At 39.3% G+C, this 18,688-nt stretch overlaps 1 protein-coding gene across 4 annotated transcripts in view; it reads left to right on the top strand.

Annotated features, from left to right (window-relative positions):
• The first annotated feature begins 4,759 nt into the window (after positions 1 to 4,759).
• rc3h2 (ring finger and CCCH-type domains 2) overlaps positions 4,760 to 18,688 on the top strand; it is a 114,455-nt gene continuing 100,526 nt past the window's right edge. For 2 of the 4 annotated variants that reach the window (XR_007935815.1, XM_028809218.2), the window contains exon 1: positions 4,763 to 5,205. The gene's annotated coding sequence lies outside the window, so the exon portion shown is untranslated. Of the gene's footprint in view, positions 5,206 to 18,688 lie in introns of all 4 variants that reach the window. The other 2 variants (XM_028809219.2, XM_028809215.2) reach the window with 2 other exon arrangements.

The raw sequence follows: 18,688 nt of genomic DNA, 5'->3' as shown, positions 1-18,688 counted from the left end.
TTTGCAAGAATACATGAATTATTTAAAATGATGTTCTTTTCTAGTCATGCCTTTCACTTTGAACCAATGTTTTTTGTCAAATAAATTTTTCCTAGTAATAAAAAAATACATTTAAAATTTAATGCCAGTAGAATTTCAGTCAAAACTGATTTAGCCATACACCACAACTTTTTAAAAAGTGATTTACAATGCTGATTGAGGTCGTTATTGTTGTTCCATTCATCCATCTGTGTTGTGAGTCCTTTCCAACCAGAATCAGAGCTAGATGGAACAACTGATCTGTAAACACAGGCACTCCTGGTCTACTTGGTATCAGGCTGGCGCACACCATTCCACACCAAGACAATGTAGAGTTGGCAATTACAATTATTACCAAGTTTTTGGGAAGCGGGAGGAAAACCGGAGCACCACAGAACAGGTACACGCCACACAAAGACACAGATTATGAAGGCACCAATGTTCTAGACTTGTCCTTGTGGCCTCTTGCTAAGGCTAGGATACATGCAGAATCCTCCAACCCTTAAATCTGGCACGAGTCTCCAAAGCCATTCCTCAGCTTCTGAGGGGACCCCACAAGCTCTGCTCCCTTCTCCCGCTTCCATCCCTTGGCATCTGCCGGAATCTCTGGGAGTACTTGGTCACTCTTGCTATTCTGAAGACCTTACCCTGGAGCCACACTGCTCCGCTCGGGGCAAAATTCTCAACCGCCTGACTCCTTTTTGTAGCAGCACCAGCTCAGCCACGATCTTGACTTTTTTTCTGTCCCTTTCACCTCTCATTTCTTTCTCATTTCTCCTGTTTATGTTTATGCTGCTCAGGCTCTTTTGTACAAATGTGGGAATAGGCGCCGTGATTATGATCCCCAGAGCACTAATGAGGAAATTGGCTGGGCTGACTACATCTGCACATGACTATGCTATTAGGCAATGTCCCCATCAACACTCCGTGTCCACTTGGCCATGTTACCCACTTGCACCTACACCTCAACCCAAGCCTGGGGGCACTGTTATTGCTAAAAACACGCTCACTGCCACCAACCCCTTAATGTGCTTTACCACAGCATTTATATAATATTCCTAAGAATTTGTTCAGTGAGTGTTGCAAATGTGCCTACTTAATGATACTGTAAATGGCAAGAATAAAATGATACAGGATCTGGGGTCTTCTAAATTGGTGTGGTGTGAATGAATAAGGGTATGAGCTGTCCGGTACCAAATGCTGCCAGGATGGGCTCTCACTACTCATGCCCAGCCTTCTACACAAGGGTGGAAAGCGAAAACCCTCTCAGACCATACTGGCACACACCCATCCGTATCACTTGAGTGTCATCAGTCAGACTAACAGCATATCACTGAAAGGTCTCTGGAAGAACACACAAGCAAATGTGCAAATATTCAAATAGGCAATATTACCAAAAATTGCACCTGAATCTATGCACTCACCCAGGGATTCATGTATTCTTGGCTATGGGATATAAGAATTCATGTCTTGAAGAGCCTTATAAAACACCACTAACAGAAAGTATCACCAGAATGAAATCAATGGTCTTTCATCTATATAAAGTATTTTCAGTACCTACTACTCACTTCTTCCAGTAGTTGATTTATAAAAGCCAAAGACTATGCCAGCAGTAATGGGCACAAGGCAGAAACTAATGCCTGTTCATATGTCAGTCCACCAAATAGCACACTCATGTGCAAACACACATTCATTTACACTGAGCCATTTTACACATGCAAATCCAGGCTGGTCAATGGAGAATCCTGGCCATACACTATGCCATGGACATTTTAGAAGCTTCAGTGGTAAGGTCATTGTTCGTTCTTATTTATCGTAAATAAAATCCTAACCACTTTTGTTGAGAATTTTTGAAGGTAGATCGGCTGAGGTCAGGGTTAGGAATATGACTCAAATGGAGACTACAAACTGCAATGCATGCAGTTTGAAATGCAATTATCTGCAATTCATCTCTCCACTGGCATTCAACCTTGTGAATCATATCACATTATGTTTTGGGAGTTTAAAAATGTCATTACTAAGTGCACCAGATCAAGTTTAAAATGTTTGTATCACACTATCTTTGCCGGAGAGACAGAACGTTCCAGGCGCCTACCTGAATGGGCCGCCTCAAACTGGGACCGGAGTGCTGCCATGCAGTGGGCAATGCCTCTGCACCACACCAGTTCTCATCCCCAACATGCCTGACCCCATTTGCTCTTCGACGGTTTTGACTCTTCTGGGGATGGGGCTCCCAAGGGTTTTCCCTAATCCCCTTCATTATGTGAGCATTAACATAGCAACAACAACAAAAAAAATGTTTACTCCACAGATAGTCAGGTCAGGTTGGGGCGTATGCACTGGTACAGTGTGTTGCCGCAGCCACCACAAGATGAAATGGTTTGCGATCCTGGTTGGCAACCCCCCAGGCAAACACGCAGTCCAGTCCCACCGCCTGGAAATGACCATCTATCTGCCGCAGCCAGGTGTTACATGGACGTCTCCTTGGTCTGGTCCACCCACTCGGGTCCTCAACAATGAGGATCCTGTGAGCCGGATCACCCTCAGGGAATCGCGCCACATGGCTATAGTGCCGTAACTGACACTCCCTCACAATGCAGGTAATGTGCCTCATTTAGGACTCTGTGACGCAAAGTCAGACCAGCAGTACCCAAGGATTCTCCAAAGAGACACAGTACTGAAGGAGTCCAGTCTTTGTCTTAGGTCACTGAATAGCGTCTGTATCTCATAACCATAAAGCAAGACAGGAAGCACCAGGACTCGAATTTTCATCCTTTTGCAAAGATATTGGGAGCGCTACACACACCTTTCCAGCGACTTCATGACCTCCCAATACTCTTGCAATCTGTCTACTGACTTCATTGAAAGAGTCACCAGAGACATGTCACTGCTGTTGTAAGTAAACCTCTCGACAAGGTCGACACTCTCTCTGCAGACAGACATGCTGCTGATGGCTGTGCCAAAGAGGTCATTACAGGCCTGAATCTTGGTTTTTATCCAGGACACTCGCAAGTCAAGAAACTCAGACTCATCGCACAGTCTCTCGTGAGACCCAATAAGAACCTCCATTGACTCTGTGAAGATCACAGCATCATCAGCAAAGTCAAGATCAGTGAATCTTTCTTCACCAACAGAAGCCCCACTGCCGCTAGACCACACAACCCTGCCCAACACGCAGTCTATGCAAGCATTGCATAGAGCAGGAGCAAGAACACACCCTGATGAACCCCAGAATCAACTGAGAAAAACGCAGAAGTTCTGCCTCCTCTCTGCACAGCACTCACAGTACCAGTGTACAGGCCAGCCAAGATATCCAGCAACTTTGGGGGGATCCCGTGAAGTCTGAGGATGTCCCACAGGGCAGTTCAATCAACTGAGTCGAACACTTTATGAAAATCGACAAAGGCTGCAAAGAAACTCTGCCGATATTCACATTTGTGCTCGATGAGAAGCCTTAGTGCCAGGATGCGGTCGATGGTAGGCTTCTTAAGCATAAAGCCAGGCTGCTCTGGTCACTGGTCGGTGAACAAGTGATCATGGATCCTATTGAGGATGACCCTATTAACTGGCACTGAGAAGCCAGTGTTAAGCCTCTGTAGTTGCTGCAACCCAGGTGATCACCCTTTCCAGATAGGGACAGGTCCCGTTTTCTAGTCAGTTGGGATGACACCCTTCTCCCAAATGCAAGCAAAGATTGCTTGTAATGCAAGGATGACAGCTTTCTCACCAGCATGGAGAAGTTCACTCCGGATATATCACAGATCCCTGCCTCCTTCCCTATCCTCAGCTGGTTTACCACCTGTGCAATCTCAGTGAGACTGGGTGGTTCACAGCTAATTGAAGGATCAGCCTCAAGAACCATGGACCCAGAGATGTCCAACGTCCTAGCTGGAGGATCAGCTCTAAACAGCTGGTCAAGAGGTGCAGAACAACAAAAACTGAAGTGATTTCAAAGCTTTCATAAATAATTCTTATGAGCCCAATTAAAAATAAAATATATTCACAGATCTCTCTGCAGGTCACTGTCTCTGCCTTTGAGCACAGATTGTGGTGGGGGGCTTCTTATGTTTTGCATTGGTATGAAACATGGGGTTCAGAAGCACTAAGGAGATCTAATTGATTTACTGTGATAAAAAACTCCTCCTTAAAATACTGCCATTAAAATATGCCTTTTGTATGAAAAGAGGGTGTTGAAAGATGGTAATTAAATTAGTTAAATGCACTACAGTTAAAAAATTAACACCTAAAAGTTATTTTCCAATTAAATATAGCATACCAAACAGTCCAATGTAAAACATCTCCACCAACCTCCTTTTCCCTTGCAGCAAGATTCAAAAATAGCCCAACTGGGCGTGAAACCGCCCAACTTGGCAAAAGTCACCAGATTGTTAGAAGCTCAGCCTCCTAGGTTCCTATTTTAACGGCCTACGGACTAACTTGAAACATCGCCCCTTTACAAAAATCGGACGCTTTCCAACTTTATAAAATGGTTAGCGCGGAGCTTCCGAAGTCCACGGTTTACAACATTAAAAACAATCTGAAAAACAAACGACCGCCCGAATAGGAGACTCAAGAGGCTGTCTGTTTCTTTAACAGCAGATGCGGCCTACGCCTCGAAAAGCGGCTTGTTCCGGCTTTGCCCGTTTACTACTTTATCCTTGCACGCCGCGGGGGGGAGAAATAGTTCTTAAGATAAACGCGAAAAAAAACATACACAAAGTTGAACAGATAAAATTGTATTTTACCCTGGTTAATAACAAGGATCCGGGCTACCTCCCCTCATTTCCGCAAAAGCACACGAGCACCCTGAGGTGAAAAGTGGTGTCTCCGAAGCGGTCATCGGTGGCTGTGTCTGTTGAATGCTGAAGGAGCGGAAGGATACATTGAGAAGGGCGGTTCTCCAGTTGACAGGAGCGACAGTACAAGCGAAGAGAAGATGTTGTTGTGGAGAGAGGAAATCTGTGCCCAGATTGCAATTAATTTTACACTGGAGACGCACTTATGACCCGTGGTGCTTTCTTGTTTTTCTTTTTTCTTTTTAAAGTTTCTGAACGAATGCGTAAATACTGCTTCCGTGAAGTTGCACCTGATCCAGCCACCGTATCGTTGTCTTCTTTCCGTTGAGGGGGGGAAGAGAGAGAAAGAGAGAAAGATGGATGTAGCCACCCGTTTACTTTAGTGCCCGAGGTAAGTGGTCGAGTGGAGGGGTTTGCTCAGGACTCAGGAGCAAAATGCGTAGCCAAGGTGTGCGGATTACACGCGGGGGGTTACGTAACGACAGCTTCGCCCCTTCGACAGTGTCGAAGGTGAGGAGTGCGCTGCGGGGGCTGACACCCAGCGAGCTGTCAAAAAAGAAGAGTGAGTGCCAGAAGATTGGGGGGTGCCAAGGGCGAACGGGAGCTGCTCGCGACGTTTTCGTCATCTTTTTTTTTTTTTTGGCATGGAAGATTGGTAAATGAGGGAAGCTTCGCGAGGTTTCTGAGCTGCTGTCGCCGTATTTTGTTTGCCCGTACGAGTCGCTTGTTGCTACGGCCCGTGCGCAGTTAGTTGACTCACGCGGCTTTCTTGGGATCTGTCCGGCCGGACGGAGAAGTAACGTCCGGGAGCACGTTTAAGGATCTAGTGGGCTAGCTGAGCTTCGTGCTGTTGTTCTGATCGAACAATCGGGATACGATCTGGTTAATTGTGCTTACTTCAATAAACTTGTCATGTTGCACCGTTGGGGCATAGGTGTGAGTGAGGCAGCGATTGCCTGCGTTTGTATTGACTTTGGCACTGTCTTGAGCTTCACTTCCGTGGATACTCGGAGCCCCGCTCAACTAAAAGCTTCGAAATAATGCGCCCCATCCCCCACTAAGAGAAAAAGAGACCAAGATAAAAAAAAAAAAAACGCTTTAGGCAGTATCTGTCACTTTTCTAAACTCAGAAGGACACGAGTGCTTAAATACGTCCTTTAAAAAACGAATCGACCGCAGCCTAAAACTATTGATAGCAATTAACTGCAGTTGATTTTAAATCCATTGTTCTGAAGTAGTTTATTCATTTCAAGACCACTGGGTGCCCAACCCAAACAACATACACAAATCAGGAGCTAACTTCTGGCTGCGTACCCGTTGATGTGCTGTGCTGATAAGTTTTTTTTTTATTATTTTAAGTTTGCACGTTTTTGGGCTGTTCGGGAGGACGGGAGAACGTGAAGTGGTGGGGAAACCCACGCCACATACAAATCACGCATCAGCACCACCAGGAAGCGGAACACAGCCCAGAGAGATCGTGTCAACTTTAAACCTTGTTCAAGGGTCTTCAGATAATGAATGAGGCGTTACTGTCAAGCCATGCCCTATTCATTGTATATAGCACCATTAACCGCTTCAACAACAATTGTTTATTTTTTAAACTACCCCATCAACAGCACTCACTATTAAACAAACAACTTGAAGTCTTCCAGCCATTCAGTTGGTCTTTTTTTATTTTTAACTTGATTCAGCAGATGGTCACGAGGAGCAAATTGGCTAACCTGGCAGCAACAGGTGCAAGGCAGGAACCAAGTGTGGATAGGTTGGCATTCCTTCACGGGTCATGTTCATACACATTCGTGCATTCTGGAGAAGTTAGATTTAACACATTGGCATGCCTTCAGACTGTTGTAAGGAACTTGAGAGAACAGGCAGACATCTCACATAAGGCATTCCAGCAGGAAGTTGAATCAGGATGAACTCTTTGCATTAGGCTGTCCCAGCATATACCTTCCCTTAACTCTTATTAAGTGCCCTGCACTGTCACCAGCTATTTTGCTTAGCTGTCTGGCCTTTTTTTAACCAGTGACTGAAATTATCAGACATAATATTCAAGAACACACCCAGTCAGAATGCCAATAGTTCAAGTGTCATGATTTACACACCATTTTTCATTTGGCTTCTTTCTGTCTTTTAAAGTAAATTAAATGCTTACCTTTTTATTTTTGTGTTTAGTTTGATTCTTCCTGAAAAGTTTTTTTTTTTTTTTTTAACCACAGTCATTTAGTATAAAAATAAGCCCATGCAAAACATAGTAATCTTTCTTTTAAACAAATTCATTTTATCTCCCCTTTTTTAAAAAAACCCATCTATTTGACAACATTTACATGATTATAAATTGGCCCTAGCGTCCAGGTGTGTTTGTGTTTTGTCTATTTTGTTCACCCTGTGATGCACTGACAAGTAGTCCATGGATTGTTCCTGCCTTGTGCCCCATTCTTGCTGGGATAGGATTCAGCTACCCTGCAACCCAGCTCAGGATAAAGCGGGTTTAAGGGATTGATGGTTTCTGAACAATGCAGAAATTAATTACTTAAAGATGACACTTGATTACAAATTCACAAATTCTACTAGGAACTGTAGTTTTCTTACTTCTGGCCGTAGATCTGCTATTAGGTTAATGTCTCCGGTGTGATCTTGAGCGTGACAAGAATTCGTCCATGGCTGGTTTCTGCCTTGGCCTGTTACTGCTGGTATAGACTGAACTTTCTGTTACTCTGATTTAGAAAAAGTTGTTTTAGATGATGGAAATGTGTTAAAGTATATACTCCATGCATCTATCCATTCCCTGAACTTAATTTAGAGATGCAGGGAGACAGAGCCTAAACTAGCACAAGCAGACATAAAGCATGAACCAGCCTAGGACAGAATGCTAGTACTGTTTTTAAAAATGATACTCTATTTATGAAGGACAATCTGACACTGCACTGCAGACTTGTTTGCTTTGTAGAGCTATTTATAATGTTACACTAAAACCCAGATTATCGAGGTAATTTGGACAGATGGTAGCTACCTCAGATAACTGAAAACTTGGATAAAAACAGATGGCTACAGCCATTTTGGAATAAAAATTACAGATATAAAAGATTTTGCCAATTTATATGGTGCAGTATCACTTTTAAGCCTCTTTTCATACCTTAGTAAATTTAATGTTATATAAAAACAAAAAAAATATATACACCTTCACACTTGCTTTTGTGGTATGTCATTTATTATGCATCTATTATATACAGTCATTTTAAGAATAAAAATGTATATTGTCGTTACATTTTTAATTTGATATATTGTCGTTACATTTTTAATTTGAATTGTTTGTCTCATATTGAAGTTAAAAAAAAATACTTAACAAAAACAAGGATAAAAGAGGGTAAAAGTATAGTATTTATGAACTCAGTACAGTACACATGGCAAAGATTATATGAATTATAAGAAAAGTAGTGTATTACACTTGCAGGTTCACTTCAGATAATGTGGAACCGCTTATAATCAGGGATCTACTGTACTGTTTAAAATAAACTTGATATATAGGGCATAAAAAGAATATAAACGAAGATCTGACTGACCAGTGTAGTATTAAAATGAAACTTACAAAATTAACAAAGATCAAGTATTGATAGGCACTAGGATGAACTGGGGTTGGACTGACACGAAAACCAGAGTTGAATATGCTGTATATCAGCGAAACTAGAAGTTAAAGCCCAGCAAATAGCCCTAGAGTTAATGTTAAAGTATAGTTACTAAAAGTATGAAATATGGGGCGTCTGGTTTTAAATATTACACTCTGTGGACCTTTAGACGTAGATCTAGATGGGTGGTTTCAGAAAGTAGGAGCTATAGAAATATATAGTGAGGTTTGCAACAGGTGTGTGTGAAATAACCAGCATTATTCTCCCTAGTGTGTGCTTGGTATGTGTGTGTGTGTGTGTGTGCGCCCTGTGGTGGGCTGGCACCCTGCCAGGGGTTTGTTTCCTGCCTTGCGCCCTGTGTTGTCTGGGATTGGCTCCAGCAGACCCCCCGTGACCCTATAGTTAGGATATAGCGGGCTGGATAATGGATGGATGGATCAGATAACCTGGGCTACTGGTGGTGGTGTAAGTTAATAGCAGTGTTTCATAGTGAGTCTATATTTAACAAGAAACCAGAAAAAGGTTTAGAAGACTGCAGTTCAGTATCGGTGCAGTTAAAGAGCAAACTTTTTTTTACGTTTGGACTTAAAAACAGTTGATAGTTTTGTTGGCTCAGCAGGGTGATATGAGCTAATCATTTTTTTTAAATTTTTGAATGATCTAGTCACTACTTTCCATTTCATGCTCCTGCTTGTGAATAATGGTCAGGGGTTGTTTCTCTTTTCCTGTGAAAAAAGTCATTCATCCTTAGTTTAACCAATAATAATGTTGATTTATTTTATTATTATTTGAATTGTTTTACTCTTTAGTATTTACAATATAAACCATAGGCATAATTCATTATAATCCCAGGCATGCAAAAATCTGTAATGTATTCAAGGATAGTTTTACACTCAGCAAACGGCATATTTGTTAAAACATTTAAGACAGTTTTGTAATGTTTACTTAATTTGATTTTGACTAGCCCTGCTGCATAGCAACTCTGGTATTACAGCTTGTGTTAAAAAAATTTGGTATTTTTTTATTTAACATGTGAAATTCAAAGGTGTGTGGGTGAAGTATAAACTTATGGTGAATTCATATTAACTAAGCTGTGAGCTTGCTGTACTCGTGTCTGAGTAAAGGTCTGTGTAAAACAATGATTGATGGGAGAATCGGCACTTTAAATAGCTAGCTAGGCATAAAGTGTATTATGGTGTTTGCATAAAGAACATCAGAGAGTTGTTTTAAGATGAATTAGGCCCAGCAGTTTTAAAAGGATTTCATGATCAACTCCCAGGAAGGTTTGTCAGCAGAGGATACTGTTGTTATTGAGTAACACCCATAAACAGATTGATTTTAAAATTTTTTTACAAGTTATGAGTGTCATTCATTACAATATTGGTGTCTGTGTATGTAGCTAATATTTCCAAAGCATCTCACAATATTAGTTTGCAGTGTTTCCATATTTCTACTTTTGGAATACTAGTATGTGACATGCTCAAGGCCTCACAGTAGGTCTTTTTTGATGTGTTACTGTATGCTTTACAGTACAGTCCAACGCCTCAGTCACTGCATGCCAATATTTTATTAAAAAAGTTAAGAATTTCATTAGAGATCTGCCTATATGTTTTCTTTGTTATGAAACATTCCAATTAGAAATACAAAATATTGCTTATTAGTTTCATACAGGTCACTGTAATTGAAGAGCTATCTGTACTTTTTTCTTGGAAGTGTTGGTACAGTATAAATGTTATTTGGCTTCATTCAGTCATCTCACTTAAAATTTCTGCATTCCTAATGAGAGACTTTGCCACATGGTAACTGCAGAAATTTATGGAAGGCTCAAATTTGGAGACAGCTGTCCTAAATTGCTTACATTTGCTTTTATTTTCTCACTCTGTCTCTCATACACATACTCTCTGCCTTTGCCATTTCAGTTGTATTAAAAAGTGAAGTTTTTAATATAACTATTGATAATTAACGGCACGGCTGTATATAATAACAGTACAATATTCTTTATCTATAAACTGCCTTTTTATATAATAGATCAGCATTTCTGTGTAATCCAGACACATGGTGCACAATAACTGAGAAAATTGATATGAATGGTATTTCAATATTTTTCATTGATAGACTAAGGACAACTGTTGTTACTTTATTTATTTTGTATATCATTTTTGGAATGTACATTAGCTCAGTATTATCACTAAATTTCTGTCTTCCTTACCAGAAAAATCACAGAAGGTATTTGTTATTAGCACAAAAACAGAATAGGGAAATGTATGTTATTTGTGTTAGGATGTACTTCTCTTGCAATTTGTATATATTATTGGTTAAAAATGTAGAAGTTGATAAATAACTCTGTCAGAGGTTTGTGCAATAAATACAGAACCTGAATATTATTTGTAAGATTTAATATAGAAAATTAGTAATAGAAAAAAATTTGTGTCTCATAGCTCCATTAAAATGGCCTCAATAGCAGATTCAAAAATTTTTCTTTTAAGAGTATGTAGATATAACCAATATCTACAGGGCGAAAGAAGGAAACATCCATCCATCCGTTATCCAACCCGCTATATCCTAACGACAGGGTTACGGGGGTCCACTGGAGCCAATCCCAGCCAACACAGGGCGCAAGGCAGGAAACAAACCCCAGGCAGGGCACCAGCCCACCACAGAGAAGGAAACAACAAGCTACAATTAATTTCATAATTAGCAGCTCATAAGATGCTTCATCACAGCCATGGGTACAAAAAAAAACTGACTTTGTTAATTATTAAAAAAATCCACTGCTAACAATGTGCAATAATTTATTTTCTTTTGTTAATTTATGTCTGAATGATATAAAGAATAGATTCTGTTAGGTATACCTTAAATTTTGTATCATATAGAAGTACTGTGTAGGAGTTTAATCTCGTTTCACTTATTCCATTACAGATTAACCAGACTATCCTGTCAGTTTTGGATGAAAGGCAGGAGCCAACAGTAAATGGGACAGAAGTTTGTCACAAGGCACACACATACACCCTGAGGGCCAGTTTAGAGCTACCAAATCTAAATAAGGCATTTGCCACACTTGGAACCCATGAAACCTTCAGAGCATTCACACATGACCATCACACACCAGGGGGCTGGGTTCCAGAACATACTGTAAACCTCCACTTCAACTAACAATGTTTCAGTTGTTTTTGTATTGTCTAAAGGAATAGACTGAAGGACAGCAGTATTTGGGGCTGTGCTTATTATTTTTCTGTTACAGATATGTCCTTTTCATAAAGATCTCCCAATTATGAAGAAACAATTGAGACATAATACAAAACTATGAATGTGTTATTGGAACATAACATAACAGCAAAGAAAATGTAAATATGAAGCAGTAAGGAATTCAAGTTTGTGTACTACTGCATTTTACTGTTCCCCAAAAGCTGTACTAAGTTTGTTTTTCCAGTAAACAAGTGTTCAGTTCTATCTGTTTCTCTCCAGTAATCCTGTTGCATAAACATTTTGGCTGTTGCCCTTGGTTGTTCTGTTGAATGGTAATTCTTTTTTTCTTTTTCTTCAGTGTAAATGTTTATGTGCTGTAGTGTGGGCCACTTAAAGCTTGGAGGAGTAGCTGCATAATCCACAGATGCTACTGACCAAGGTTATTATAGTTTTGCCTTTTTATATGAGTTTTTATTTCTATATTTTTTTCTGACCTTACTTGGAACTTCAGTTTAGTTTTAGTTTTCCTTCATCATGCATTTTTAGTTTTAGTTTAGTTTTTATTTTGCAAAGACATTTCTATTTTATTTTTATATATATTAGTTTCAGTTTTAATTTTAGTATAGTATGGTTAAAAAGCTACTATGGAGTTTAGTTTTTGTGTCACAATGAGACAGAACTGTACACTTAACAAGTTTGGATATGAGTTTAATGCTAGTGGAAGCTTACTACACTACACGACACCGTTTACTGTTTGGTTTAGTTTTTGTCTGATTAAAAAAAAAAGCATAATCAAAACCAGATACTGAATATGAACAATTTTACACAATTTTATCCATCCATCCATTATCCAATCCGCTATATCCTAACTACTGGGTCACGGAGGTCTGCTGGAGCCAATCCCAGCCAGCACAGGGCGCAAGGCAGGAAACAAACCCCGGTCAGGGCACCAGCCCACTGCAGGGCACACACACACACACCCCAAGCACACACTAGGGACAATTTAGCATCACCACTGCACCTAACCTGCATGTCTTTGGACTGTGGGAGGAAACTGGAGCACCCGGAGGAAACCCACGTAGGCACTGGGAGAACATGCAAACTCCACACAGGGAGGACCCAGGAAGCGAACTCAGGTCTCCTTACTGTGAGGCAGCAGCACTACCACTGCGCCGCCCACACAGTTTTATAATTTTTAAAATATTTTCTATGTCATTTGTACTGAACAAATCTGCGCTGACTGTTGGCACTTTTCTTTTTATTGCCCAGAATGGGCCAATTTGTATTGAAATTTAGGTGAATTTTAAGGTGTGAGGGTTTTTTACTCTAAATGTCTACAGCACAGAACATATCCTGCTCCAATGACAAAGTGCTTATAATGAATGCCTTCAATATTACATTAAAAATCTCAAATACTGGGCTTTGTTATTTCCTACCAGCCATATTAAGCTCTGATTCCATCTCAGGCACAAACAATTTATAGACAGAATTTTGCTACCTGCAGGCCTGAAAAGATAAAAAATCAGAAAACAGAATCTACTGTGTTACGACAGGTGTAACCATGAAAATCACAGGGGCTTAGGAAGGACAAGTTTCTTGGGCTTGAATCAGTGTGCAGACCCCACCTAGCTGTCTTAAAGAAAAACAAGCATGTAATGTCAAGGTTAGGTGCAGTGAGACTTGAATAGCCCACCATAAAGGACAGTAAACCCTTAATGAGCAGAGCAAGAGTAGGTAATAGGAGTACGGATGGGCACAGAACAACAGAGACAGCATCTGAGGTTAGGAAAAATATATACATTAGCTAAACCTGTTTATCAGGGCAGGATCGCAGGAACCTGGAGCCTACCCCAGCAGGTTTGAAGGCATGGCAGGAAAAATTCCTGGTATGCAATATGTACGATATGGCTGATGTTAAGAACAAAAAGAATATGATATTTCAACTATCTATTTTGAGAGAGCGCGAGAGAAACATTGAAAAAATGGAGACAAATATTTTAAAACATAATTCTGCTTTTGGATTCTTTTCACAATATCTGGTATTAATAATGATGAATATTGATTAAAAAAGATAAATTAATAAATATAGCATAAATACAAAAACACATTAAAAGATAAATTAATAAATATAGCATAAATACAAAAAACAGGCACCTGAGAAATAAACTGAAACGTTACTCACTCGTGATTTTTCTGTCCATATGGTAAAGTTTTTGTTGACCACCATATTCTATTTTCAAGTGTGAATTACATCTTGATATACCACAAGTGCAAAGAAAAGGAGGTACGTAAATCGCTTTCTAATCCACACGCTTTACGCACATATTCAGCTCGCTCTGTCACTACAAATGCTGTGTGAACAGCCGCTGTCTTTCACCAGCCGCCATTCATCCATCCATCCATTTTCCAACCTGCTATATCCTAACTACAGGGTCACTGGATGAATATATGCGGGCGGCTTGTGGTGGATGACTTTCAGTTTTAGAGTTAAAAGTTATAAGGGTTTGAAACTAACAGCAAGAATATTCATTCAAAAATGAAAACTAAAATTATTTTAGTAAATTATTATTTTATTTCAGTTAGTCTTTCCAGCTACCTTTAATAGTTTCGTTTAGCTTTAGTTTTTCATTTCGGTTTTGTTAATTATTTTATTTCAGTTTACGAAAATGTTTTTTTTAATAATAGTTTCATTTTTGATTTTAGTTTTCGTTAACTATAATAACCATGCTACTGACTTGATTGTTAACTAAGTCTTGGAGAGGAGTGCTATTTAAGACATGCTGTTTACCAAAGAAGGGCTCTACCTCGGTACCAATATAGCCCACTGGAGTACAAGCTACATTTATTTGTCTGATTAATCACCTGGATTTGCAAAGAAGGAATAGTTTAGGCACACCACATCACCAAGAGAGAGATGATGTAGTGTGCTTTGTATAGTGGAAAGCCTAGGAGTCAATAGGAGCATACACAGCCTGCCGAACCTTTTCATTTAAAAGGGTCGGTCCATTTGAAAAGATCATTCTAAGAAAAAGCCGTTTCAGTTAACAGGTTCTATTGGAGTGGAAAGGCAACAAATCTTAATGTGATTGCCAGCAAAAACATTAAATAGTTGTCTTCTGCTGATTGAACATGTGGAAACTATTTTTGGCTGTAATATGGGAATGATTGAATATGCAGATATGGATATGTTGCAGTATATGAAGTTTTTAATAAGCTACAGCTTAAATAAGAGAGGTGGGACCATAATAAAATAGTGATGCTGGAGAACAGTGTCGGAGAACACTGAACGTAAGGTCAGATAATGACACTCATATGTGTAACTTTGAACTTGTGGTCACATGAAGTGTATTGTTACAGACTTAATTACCTTAGCTTGCCTAATCTTCTTTTTAGGCACTTTGTAAATGTATAACCTCTTAAAACTAATAAACCCTCTTCAGGATTTTTGTCGGGTCAAAACCCTCTTCAGGATTTTTGTCGGGTCATGTCTTTGCCCAAACAAACAATCTTGACTTACAGGAAATGTTGTGATATTTTGCATTTTTGATCTGGCAGTTTTACAGCTTTATATCAGTATTTCTGAGCTGTGTGCTGTTTGCTCAAAACTGGCTTTGTTTGCACATATAACACACATTCCTTATTAATTCTCAAACACATTTAATCCAATACAATACAGAGTCAGTAAGGGACCAGGGCCTACCCTGGCAACAGTAGGCAAAAGGCAGGAAAGCAGTCCTGGATGAGATGCCCGTCCATTGAAGAGAGCGGTTAGGAGCACGCACTGACACAGCACATTGCTGCACCCACCACATGACAAACCAACTCAGGCTCTAGTTTAGGACCCGAATGCAGTCATGCCATGGGTGACAACTCAGCACCACACTAGTTCAGATGGAGTTGAACAGTGTGAGGTTTTTTATGGTGGCTGGAGTGCCAATTCTGCCACCAACCCCCAAGTTTTTCCCTGTAGGTTGGAGTGCCTACATGCAGGGCTGGATGCAAATTAATGTCATACTCAGGATGGAGCAATCCACTGTAGGACACACTTGTACTTGAATAGAAAGAGCATAACGTCTAAGACATAGACCAAGTCAATATCCAAACCTAATTTAACTGCAGAGTGCTGCACATGTTGAGTTTTGCAGGTAGTATAGGTAATATGTCTACAGAGATAAAAGTGGCCATAAGATTACTCTAGAACACTTTCTCAAGAAGAGATCATTGGACAGTGTCTGTCAGCAAGCTTCTCTTCAGATTTAGGTAGCATGTAGAATAAAACCTTCATGGCTTCATCTGTTAGTAATGTTAATCTCCAGTCATTCTGACTTGCAGGTATCTTTCAGATTTATTCTTCTGTCTTTTCCACAACTGAATGTGGCTGCATGACTTCCTCACTGAAAGAGAATCGGGCGAACAGCCAAAGAGTGCTTCCTTTGTCGGGGGCTGCCAGCATGCTGTGCATACATTAACCATGTCTTGTTCAAACCCTTACTTCTCACCTTATGCTTCTTTTGACAGGCAGGTTAGTATTTCTGTCTAAGTTTCCACCTGTCATTCACATAACAGACAGTCAGGCTACAGTCTTGTGTGGAGACTGGAGATAACAGATACAGAAAAGTGGTAAGTGTATAGGCATAGAGAGTGTTTGGCTGAGGAATATGTCTTTTAATTTTTACCACTTAATGACAAAACACCAGCTCAGTGTTGATAACAGAAAAAGAATAGGAAAGTAAAAACAGAAAGAAATCATTATACAACCATCATAATTCCAGGCCTTCTGTAAGGTGTACAGATTTTCCAATAGTGTATTTAGAGGATTTTTTTGTTTCAGTCAGGTTTTGGATTTGATTTGAATTTTGCTCTGCTCTGATATATGAAATATAATGAGTGTTTTATGTTGTTTTCCTATGTGCCCCTCAATGGGTGCTCCTAGTGGAAGGTCATCTCCTGCTTTTTGCTAGGATATGCTTTAACTCACTGTGTTTCCAAATAAGATAAAGTGGATAGGAAATGTGGAAGAAAGTAAAACGTAATTGAGTTAGAATATGGAGTAAAATTAAAGATTTAATTTTCAGAGATTTATTAACAGTTTGTTTTTGCTTCATTCTAAAGATATGTTAGTTCATCCATCCATCCATCCATTATCTCTCCTGCATGATGCAGTTCCTGTACTTGCTAGTGAGTTAACCCTGAGCAACCTTAATTTATTAATCTGTCAGACAGAGCATCCAAAAAAAAAAGTTTCCTGGTGCTAATTGGGTACAAGGATATTAATTTGTACAGCATTTTGGGGTTATGAAAATGTACATGCTATCTTGATCGGTTACTATATGGCTACGTTATTTTTATCACATAATCCAAGAATACTGAGCTGCCTTTCCAGTGTTGCTTTTTACTGGACAAGAAGTCGCTGAATACTCTTAGCCACAAAAATATAAAAACTAATGTTTTACAGTTGAAATATTTAGCTTTAAAAATTAAGTAATTTTGCTTTTAAGCCTTGGTGGAGGAACTAGCATCCTGCTGCTTTGAATGCCGTGTACGGGAAGTAATCTTTAAAGTTTGAGAGTAAACTGTTCAAGTGAAAGCGAAATTAAGAAAAAAAGGGGGAAAAACAAGGACCTGCCGATTTAGTTGTTTAGTATCTATATGTCTTTCTGAGAAGCAACATTGGATAGCCGTAAAGTATGCAGTTTTCTTGACTGAAGAAAAGAGAATTATTTGCCTATATAGAAATTCATCTTTTTGAACATCCATTTTATCACCCAAAGAATACAAATCATGGAGAGCTGTGTTACTACCAGTAATAGGATACAAGGCAGTAGTGAGCTTTGGATCAGATACCAGGCATTTGTAATGCACACACACATTCAGTTGGACATGCAGTAGCAGTTTGGAGGATTTCAACAATTGAAACATTGTTGGATTGTGAGTCTGTGGAAGAAACTTGGAGAGAACATGCAAACTGTATAGTATGCAGTTCAGTCATTAATTGCATCAAGGTTCAAACAATAATTCTAGCCACTGTGGTGCCTTCTTCCACTACTAATAATGCATAATATTGTTTAATTTTCTTTTCAGATGTAAATTCATTGTTGGTTTCAGTCACACCATTACAACACCATTCTTTAAATACAAAGTCACTAGTGTTTATGAGTGAACTTTACTGTTTATCCATAAATCTTCCCTTTTTATACAGTTGTACATTGGACACACTGCATTTAACCTTCCTGCTTTTATATCATCTGTTCTGAGCCTGACACTTCTTCATTTTGAGTGATAAAATCTATTTTTACTGCTCTCTTCTTAAAATACAACACAAATGATATAAGCAAGTAAACAGAATGTAACTATTTAAATACAGTTTGGCCATTTTCAAAAAGCAGAATAGAAAATAGGTAAGAACTAGGCTGCAGCAGTTTAAAAGGTTCTGTTTGTGCCATTTACCTTTGTTCTTTTCAAAATCCATTGGGCATTTTTGTCCCAGTGTTTTGAATGTTCTTTGTTAATGGAGTGAAGGCTACTGAAATAATAGTTTTCAGAACCATCCGGAATATCCTGATAAAATTTTGTGCCAAACACTTGAAAACAGTCTATTTGAAGCTTAGTCAAATCTGTATGAGGGTTGATGCAACACTCAAAGAACATTCAAAAATTGTTTGTTTGTTTTTGTCAGTATATATTAGAAGGGACACCAGAATTAATGAACATTCCCTGAAATGGTCATGTATATGAATCATGTGCTGAAGAAAAGGCAACTTAATGTTGCAGATTTAAAATGCAGTTTTGAAGCATTGCACCATTGCAAGCTGTTAACGTTGGGTCCGTAATTAAAAAGGGCAATTCTTTTGATATCGATCACTTACAAGGTAGTTTTAAAGTGTTAAACACTGTGTCATTTCAGTGTTTTGTCCATAGTTATAGGCACTCTATTTTAAACTTATTTTAATATTGTACCCATTATTTATTGAAGAATAAACTGCTATGCTGTTGACTCTTGCATAAATGTAAATGATTACAACAGGTGTTTGTTTTTCGTGGTATTTTAGGTCATACTTTCAA

The sequence above is a fragment of the Erpetoichthys calabaricus genome, chromosome 9 (assembly GCF_900747795.2).
Source record: "Erpetoichthys calabaricus chromosome 9, fErpCal1.3, whole genome shotgun sequence".
NCBI classification, from domain to species: Eukaryota; Metazoa; Chordata; class Cladistia; order Polypteriformes; family Polypteridae; genus Erpetoichthys; species Erpetoichthys calabaricus.
This window is presented reverse-complemented; position numbering and strand designations above follow the sequence as displayed.